Source organism: Monodon monoceros, unplaced genomic scaffold (assembly GCF_005190385.1).
Source record: "Monodon monoceros isolate NGI ecotype Baffin Bay Population unplaced genomic scaffold, NGI_Narwhal_1 Super_Scaffold_16, whole genome shotgun sequence".
In the NCBI taxonomy this organism is placed as follows: Eukaryota; Metazoa; Chordata; class Mammalia; order Artiodactyla; family Monodontidae; genus Monodon; species Monodon monoceros.
The window spans coordinates 3,196,284-3,205,935 of record NW_021703772.1 but is presented as its reverse complement, the minus strand read 5'-3'; positions in this window follow the sequence as shown (position 1 = coordinate 3,205,935).

Below are 9,652 nucleotides of genomic sequence, written 5' to 3'. Positions count from 1 at the left end.
ACTTACTAAAGACCTCACAAATCCATGTTTCCCCGTCACCTTAGCTATTCCTCTGGACCAGGCCATTATCATTGGCAAACTACCCTTGCCTGGCCTTCTCTGTTCCAGTGCTCTTCACACCTCCAATCTATTAGAGTAAAATTTTTAAAAATCTGATTATGTCACTACCTCCCCTACATCTACAATCATATTTAATCTTTGCAATAATCCATTGAGGTGGGCACTCTTACTGCCCCCATTTTATAAATAAGGTAACAGGCACAGAAAAATCAGGCAACTTGCTTGAAGGGACACAACTATGAAATGAAGGGCCCTAGATAGAACTAGCAATAGGATTCCAGCCCGCCCCTGTGACCATTCTGCTCTGCTGGGAGGCCAGGGTCTTGTTCAGCACCAGAGGATCAATGCTTAGAACAGTGTCTGCTGCACAACACTCAAGAAATGGCAGCACACGTTGCTTCTTCATTATTCTGACTACTACTATTACTGTAAGTCCAGTGTTTCCCAACTCTAACCACTAATTCCTAGGAATGTTAGTAAAGAGAATTCTATAAATAAATATTCTTCGGTAACACTCAGTTATAACATTCAATGGGTTTGCTTGTTGAGGAGTATTTACTTGTGAATGTCACTGGGATTCCTTAAGAGGGAAATGGACTAGGTACAATTTCCCAAACTGTTTGATCATGGAACCTGTTTTGTTTTTTTTTTTCAGAGCCTTCTGGGACCAGGACTCTGCAGAGCACAATTTAGGAATCACTGTTGTAGCCACAGGGTCAGGCACAAGTGTGTGGGTTCCTAGCCTGAGTCCCCTGCTCCCAAGTCGGCCTCCAGATGCAGCCCAGCATCCCACGATGCTTTTCAATATCTCGACACTTCACAGTCCAGAGAGAAAGATTCTGTTCTTCCTCTACAGAAGGCCCTGGAAGTTGCAGATTTGGGTGTTTAAGGCTCATCTCTGCTTGAGAGGACCAACCTCGAGGGTCTTCATGTGTTCTTCAGGTGTAACGTGTTCACCACGTTACAAGCCCATCAGCAAAACCATAGCTTAATTCACTGAACCACTCCTCGCTTTTTTCTTCATCAAAATTTCCTTGTTCCACCATTCCTGTTTCTTTCAGAGGCCTAGAGGCCAGTTATCCAAATTTACGAAAACAGATGATTTTCCCAACTTTCAAAAGGAGAGTAACATTGGGAATTGCCTGGCGGTCCAGTGGTTAAGGCTACACACTTCCACTGCAGGGGGCCTGGGTTAAATCACTGGTTGGGGAAGTAACAAGACTGATTCTAAACCTTTCATTAATGAAAATATGCTTCTTGTTATGTTACTAACTTTGATCACAGCCTTCATAATGTTTTTGACCAAACTCATTATGAGAGTTTGAGAACGTTTATGAGAATGGGGGCAGAACAGAGAATACAGACAATTTTCATGGTCTACTACCTGCTACAGCTCAATCTTAATACAGATGAAAAATGATAAATAAAATTTAAAAGTCAGATTCTACAACACAGTAAAAGACTAATTCAGCATAATAATGTCAAGTTTGTAGCCTCCAAAGTGAGGTTCTGTGAGAAGTAGGGTTATAGGGAATTTCTATTTTCTTCTTTACATTTTCCTGAATTTTCTACATTAAATACATGTGACTTTAATAATGTTAAAATATTTAAAAGATATAAAAAAAGGAAATGTTAAAATAATCAAATCATAGAAGGCACGTAAAGGGGTTAGCAGATGTAAGCTCTTGTATATACAGTGGATAAACAACAAGGTCCTACTGTATTGCACAGAGAACTATATTCAATATCCTATGATAAACCATAAGAAAAGAATATTATATGCATAGTTGAGTCACTTTGCTGTACAGCAGAAACTAACACAATATTGTAAATCAACTCTACTTCAAAAAAATAATAAAAGTAACCACTGTCCTGACTTAAAAAAAAAAAACAAGTAAAAACTACTGTGTAAATACCATTATTCTGAACCTGAAATGGGGTTAAAATCACTGCATTAAATCACAAAGAGATGGACAGATTTCATAAAAACGTCACACTTCACATCCAAACTATGTAAGACCCAAATCAATTATGTAAGAGCTGCCTGGCAGCAAACGCAGTGCTTCAGGCTACACACACAGACACCAGAAACTACCAGAAGCAAGGACCCCACTGCCCCAGGGCTAGTGGGGAGTATCTGGAGATGGCATCAAAAAACTAAGATTTTAATGCAACCTGAAACAATTTTAAACATGATTTAAGCAAAAGTCAAAATCCATGCAAAAAATTCATGATGAAAAAAATGAACATTTTTAAAGACAGGATAACAGTCCCTTGAGGAACCATATTAGAGCCTGAGGCAGAAGGAAAAATTAGGAGTGTTTTGGGGGCTATTTTGTCCATCTTGGATTTTTCATTACTTTTGATTGCCTTCAACGACTGCATTAAAATATCACTTATCTTGATTATCGAGATTTTTGACGCCCCCTTAAATTCTGCGCCCAAGGCAAGTAAATGCCTCATTCTCTCACCCTAGCCCCGGCCCTGCTAATGATATTGTAAAAAGACTGCCCGAGGGAGGACACGCTGTGTTAGACACGAAGAAGGGACACGTGTCGGTGGGGACAGCTGTCCAAGGAGGGTAGCCTAGGGCCGGCTGTCCGGACACTGTGGGCGCGGGACCTGGCGGGCGCCGGGCCCAAACCAGGGGCCAGTTGGGCCCCTGCCGGCGGTGGCGGGGAGCGCCGCCCAACTTTTTTCCTCCAGTGTCTTTGCACAGCCGCGCCGTCCAGACGGGTCGAAGGTCACAGGTCGCGGGCTGCAGAGCAGTTAAGGCCTCTCTGGGCGTCGCTGCGAGATGAGCCCGCGGGCCAGACCTCTCCCCGCTCCCCCGCCCCCCGCCCACGGGAAATGCAAAATCCCAGCGGGCGACTCCGTTCCCGCCTTTGCGCCCGCATGCCGGGCCAATCACAGAGCCGACCCTGTGCGCGCCGGCCAATGGAAGCGCCCCGCCAGGCAGTGGGCGGGCCGCGGACGACCGTTACCCGGCGGGACCCGCGGCTGCACGAGGAGCGCCACTTCCTCTGAGGCTGCGGTCTAAACGGGACGCCATACGCACGGCTGCGGCGACAGCGCGGTTCCAAGGTACAACGAGCGGGGAGTCGGGCTGGCGGGGCCGGCGGCTGTGGTCAGGCTAGGGCGGAGGCCGGGAGTGTGGGGGACGGGGCAGCGAAGCCCAGTGGCGGCAGGTCCCCGCCAAGGGCCCGTCGGCGCCGAGGGCCGCGCGGCGCTAAGGAGGGCAACGAGGCCTCCTCCAGCGGGTCCTGGAAGGGGAAGCGGGCAGGGTCCGGGGGCGCCGCCGTGGTCCGCAGGGTTTGCGCGTTCGTCGGGGGGCCTTGGAGTTCCAGAATCCCCCAATGTGGTACCTTTGCATTCGGTTCCAAGCGGGTCCCCCAGCCTCGCTTCGCGGGCGCCGAGGCGGACTTGCGCGCCTAATTCTTTTCGAGCTGCGTTGCGGGACCTGACGTTTATTTCTCCAGGGAAAGGTGGGAATTCACTCACGCGTGTATCGTTGCAACAAATATGAATGGGGCCTGTGCAGCGGGCGCGGGGTACGGCAGCAACCAGCCACGGTCCAGAGCGAGAAACGGACGCTGGACATTAGTTAATTACCCTGCTATGTGGGACGGACGGCAGAAGGGTGGGATGTTTTCCAAACTGGCAGACGTTCCTGATGTTGTGTGGAGGGCCAGGAAGGTTTCCCTAAAAAACGGATATTGGGGGTAGGTCTGAAAGTTGAGCAGGAATTGTAGGTGGTTGGGGGGGGCCCGGGTGCGGCAGGCGGAGGTGCGGCACGTGGCCCAACCTGTGTGAGGAAGCACAGTGGCCGGTGCATCTGGAACCCACGAAGTGCCAAGGTTCCTGCAGAGCCCAGGCCCTTGGTTGGTGGGAGGGGGGGGGTGTCTTGCAGATGGTACTAAAGCTTTAATCGTTATCCAAAGAACAGTGATAGTCTGTTGCTTAGTTTTAAGCAGTGGGGTGAACTGACCAGATCTGCATTCTGGAAAGATTATTCTGGCCGGGTAGGGGGTTATTGCCTGGATCCATGTTAACAGTAAGTGGTCTCTTGACCAAGATGCGTCAGGGGTTAAAACTGACAATACCTGGTAGGGATGAGGGAGGTGTCAGAGGGAGGAGAGCAGCTTGTGGTTTGGTTCCGGGATTGAAAACACAGGAGAGAATAGTTTGATGAGTGAGAGCTGGGAGAGCAGAATAAAAAGGGGTATATGCCTGGGAGCGGAATTGCTGGATCACATGGTCATTCTGTATTTTTTTTTTTTTTTGAGGAACTGCCAGATTGTTTTCCAGAATGGCTGTGCTGTTTTACATTCCCAACAGCACTGTAAGAGGGTTCCAATTTCTCCATTTCCTTGACAGTACTTACTGTCTATTTTAATAGTCATCCTAGTGGGTGTAAAGTGGTATCTCACTGTGGTTTTGATTTGCATTTACCTAATACGTTGAGCATCTTTTCGTATGTTTATTGGCCATTTGTATATTCTCTTTGGAAAAGTGTTTATTCAGATCCTTTGATCATTTTAAAAATTGTGTTGTTTGTCTTTTTGTTGGATATGCTGGGTGATAGAGCCTTATCAGATATATGATTTGCAAGTATTTTTCTTATACTAAAATTTTTCCTTTTGTCAAAGTTCTTGAACTTGGGTGTCTTCATATTTAAGAATGAAGCTTGCAAAACATTGAAGGTAGATTTGAAAGCAGAATCAGATGTGAATGAGGCTGCAGCTTGTAAAGGCATATAGTAAAGAGATTTGCAAAATATATGTTTTTCTCGCTAATTTTTTGGAAAATATATGTTTTTAAAATTGAAAGTGTTACTTATATTAAGTAATGTGTTTATGAATAAATTAAAAATTTTTGTTTTACTTTCTAATATAAGTATTAATAGATATTACCAATGTAAACAGATACTCCTTGGGGTTTTCAGTACTTTTTAAGAATGTGAAGAGTACCAGAGGCCAAAAAGTAAGAAAACCCCTTATCTATTTTAATGTTAGTTATTTTGATAAACTAGCTTTCTTTATACCCAGTCTTTATTTTAAACATTTACCTGGCATTCCTATAGTAGGATCTTTACTGACTTAAATAAAATCTCTTAAGCCAGGAGTTACAAACTTGCAGTTTTTTTTTAAATTTATTTTTAATTAATTAATTTATTTATTTATTTTTATTTTTGAGTCTTCGTTGCTGTGCGCGGGCTTTCTCTAGTTGCAGCAAGGGGGGGCTACTCTTCATTGTGGTGCGCGGGCGTCTCATTGCGGTGGCCTCTCGTTGCAGAGCACGAGCTCTAGGCGCGTGGGCTTCAGTAGTTGCAGCACCAGGGCTCAGTAGCTGTGGTTTGTGGGCTCTAGAGCGCAAGCTCAGTAGTTGTAGCACATGGGCTTAGTTGCTCCGCAGCATGTGGGATCTTACCGGACCAGGGATTGAACCTGTGTCCTCTGCATTGGCAGGCAGATTCTTAACCACTGCGCCATCAGGGAAGTCCAAACTTGCAGTTTTTAAATGTAGTATAGAAGTCCATAAATCCTTTAAATTATATGTGTATGTATGTGCATTTTCTCAGACTTCTATCAAATCTTCAGAAAGTCCATAACCCCAAACGTTAACGACTGCTAGCCAGTTTTATCGCAGTAAAAAAATAAATAAAAGGCTGTTAAGCTCTTGATATTGGGCCAAATCTTTTCAGCTACCAGCTAAAAAGAATTTCTGAAACATTAGTTGAAAGTTGAATATTTCCAGTCCAGATAATTCCTAAGCTTTACATCTGTATATCTATTTCAAATTGTTATAGGCCCTTGAACTTACTATGTATAAAAATGAACTCATCATCACCACTGTTCCCTACCCAAAATCAAAATAATATAAAGAACAGAAAAGTATTCTTCCTCCTAGTTTCCTAGCTCAATGAGTGTACCATCAACAATAATGAGTTCACTTTTATACATAAGTCTAGTTATCCTGTCCCTTCTTCTTACCCTTCTCTTACCTTGGGGCCATCCCATATTTGTCCCCTTAGGTTGAGGTGCTCTGTTCACTTCCCTGCTCCTTAGTCTAGCCAGCCGCTACGTGATCTCCATGATTTAGCTTATAGATGTCACTTTCTTTATAGGCTTTCCCTTACCTTTGTCAATGCAAGCATGCTATATTATTTCCTACTTAATTATCTGTGAAATCCAAAATTTTAGTTTTTAATTGCTTTTTAAATACAACTCTCAGTTTTAAAAACTCCAAATGCATTTTGTGTGTGACACTATATCCTTTATATAAAAATCTAATACTAAATTGATACGATAATCCGTATTACAGCTAATGCCTCCTTGCTCTTCTTTCTGATCTCAGGTTAAAGGTTAAAGGACACTTTCTCATGAAGGCCTTAGATTAGGTTAGGTCTTTTTATGTTTCCCTAAATCTTCAGGTTATAGAAATTTCCTATTATTTCTGGCCTCCAAATTAGGCTGTGGAATCTGTATTTTTAAAGAGTGCCCCAAGTGATTCATATGTCAGGCAACTTTGAGAAAAGGTACTCTACAATAAGATTTATGTGCTCCATTCCCATCCTCCCACATGACTTTTGGGAATTGCTTATTTATTGTGTGCTTATCATTAACTGTTAGGGCAAGAACTCATGTCTTCAACACTTAGCATAAGACTTAACAAATAAGGGTTCAGTCATTATTGAATAGTGTATTAAAGAATGATTCTGTAGAGAAGGGTGTTTATTCCTGAAACTAGAGTGTAATTTCTTGGTAATAGGGTAGTTATGTGGTTAACAATCCTTAGAAACTGCCAGTTTTCCAAGATAGGTGGTCTTAACAATTTGTATTCACTTTAGCAATGTGTGAGTGTCAGTTTGTTCACATCCTCACAATATTAGGTATTACCAGGTTTTGGCTTTTTTTTTCCATTCTAGTGAGTGTGAAGTGGTATCTGGTGGTTTGAATTTGCATTTCTCTGTTGATTAATGATGTTGAGCACTTGCTTATACACTTAAGAGCAATTCATATGCTTTGTGTTATGCACATGTGAAGTAAGTGTCCAACTACTTTGTCCACTTTTTTTATTAGATTGTCTTTTTTTTAAAGGTTCTATTTATGCAAGTTCTTTACATAATCTATGTAAGAGTTCTCTGTTGGATATATAAATTGTGAATAGTTTCTTCCAGTCTTTGGCTTGTCTTTTCACTTTTCAGTAGTGACCAGAAGTTTTTAAATTTTGCTGAAGTTCCAGCCATAAAAAGGTACGAAACTGGGTCATTTGTAGAGACGTGGATGGATCTAGAGACTGTCAGACAGAGTGAAGTAAGTCAGAAAGAGAAAAACAAATATCATATATTAACGCATATATGTGGAACCTAGAAAAATGGTACAGATGAACCGGTTTGCCTGGCAGAAATAGAGACACAGATGTAGAGAACAAGCGTATGGACACCAAGGGGGGAAGGTGGCGGGGGGCGGGTGGTGGTGGTGGGATGAATTGGGAGATTGGGATTGACATATATACATGAATATAAAATAGATAACTAATAAGAACCTGCTGTATAAAAATATAAATAAAACAAATTCAAAAAAAATTTTTTGCTGAAGTTCAAATTAACAACTTTTTTATTAACACCTTTTGTGATCTAAGAAATCTTTGCCTGCCCTAACGTCGTGAATATGTTCTCTTATGTTTTCTTTGACAAACTTTATAGGTTTGGTTTTCACCTTCAGAAGTATGAGGCATCTCACTTTTGTTATTGGGTATAATGTGAGGTAGGGATCCCAGTATTTTTTTCCCCTTGCAGAAATCTAATTGTGCCAGTACCATTTATAGGATATGCCTTAGAACTTCCTTTCCACATTGAATTGAATTTATCCCTTTCTTAAAAGTCAAGTGGCTCTCTTTCTTGCCTCTCATAATATGTTCTTTAATCTATTAGTTTAACATACTACATTGCCAATACTGTAGCTTTGTAAATCTTGAAATATGTGTCATCCAAATTGCTTCTTCTGGATTGTTTTGGCTATTCTAGGTTCATTGCATTTCCATGTAAGTTTGCAATCAACTTGTCAACTGCTAACAAAAAATCTTGCGATTTTGAGTGAAATTGTGTTGAATCTATAGTTCAATTTGTAGAGAACAGATCTTAACAATACTCTCGATCTGACAATATGGTATATCTCTCCATTTATTTAGTTCCTCCTTAATTTCTCTCATCATTGTTTTGTAGTTTTCAATATAAAAGTCTTGTATATCTTTCATTACATTTAACCACCAACTGTTTCATGTTTTTTTATGCTTTTGTAAGTGATACTGTTTTTAAATTTTCATTTTCCAGCTGTTTCTTGCTGGAATATAGAAGTGCATTTGTGTTTTGTACATTGACTTTGTATTCTTCAATCTTGCTGAATTTACCTATTAGTTCTAGTAGTTTCTTTGAATATCCCTTTGGTTTTTCCCTGTATGTTATCATATGGTCTGTGAATAAAGACAGTTTTACCTCTTTTTTTCCAATATGTATGCTTCTTATTTCTTTATTGCACTGGCTAGGACCTCTAGTACATCAGATATAAGTGGTGAGAGAATAACTGTGTTGTTTTTGACAGAAGTTACTGAATTTTTCACCATCAGGTATGATGTTAGCCTTAGGGTTAATTGGGGCTTTTTTTTTTTTTTTTTTTTTTTTTTTTTTGGAGGTACGCGGGCCTCTCACTGTTGTGGCCTCTCCCGTTGCAGGGCACAGGCTCCGGACGTGCAGGCTCAGCGGCCATGGCTCACGGGCCTAGCCGCTCCGCGGCATGTGGGATCTTCCTGGATCAGGGCGCGAACCCATATCCCCTGCATCGGCAGGAGGACTCTCAACCACTGCGCCACCAGGGAAGCCCGGGGCTTTTTTGTATGTAGATACCTGTTATTAGATTGAGAAAGATCTTTACTGTTTCTGGTTTGCTGAGAGCTTTTTACCATGAATTGGTTCTAAGGGTTTTGGTTTTTTGTTTTTTATTTTTTTTTAATATTTATATAGTTTGTTTTGCATGTGTTGGGTCTTAGTTGCAGGATCTTTGTTGCGGCATGAGGGATCTTTCATTACGGTGTGCATGCTCTTCGTTGTGGTGTGCGGGCTTCTCTCTAGTTGTGGCACATGGGCTCCAGAGCGTGTGGGCTCGGTAGTTTGCGGCATGTAGGCTCTCTAATTGAGGCCTGCGGGCTCAGTAGTTGTGGCCTGCGGACTTACTTGCCCTGCAGCATGTGGGCTCTTAGTTCCCCGACCAGGGATCAAACCCATGTCCCCTGCTTTGGAAGGCGGATTCTTTACCACTGGACCACCGGGGAAGTCCCTGGTTCTAAGTTTTAATAAATGTTATCAAATTCTTTTTCTGTATCTATTGAGATGATCATGTGATTTTCCTCCTTTATTCTCTTACTGTGGTGAATAACATAAGTTGATTTTCAAATGTTAAACCAACCTTGTATTCCTGGGATAAACTTCATTTGATTAGAATGCATTATTCTTTTTATGTGTTGCTGGATTTGTTTTGCAAAAAATTACTTTAGGATGTATGAGTCTTTCTACATAAGAAGTATTGGTCTCTTT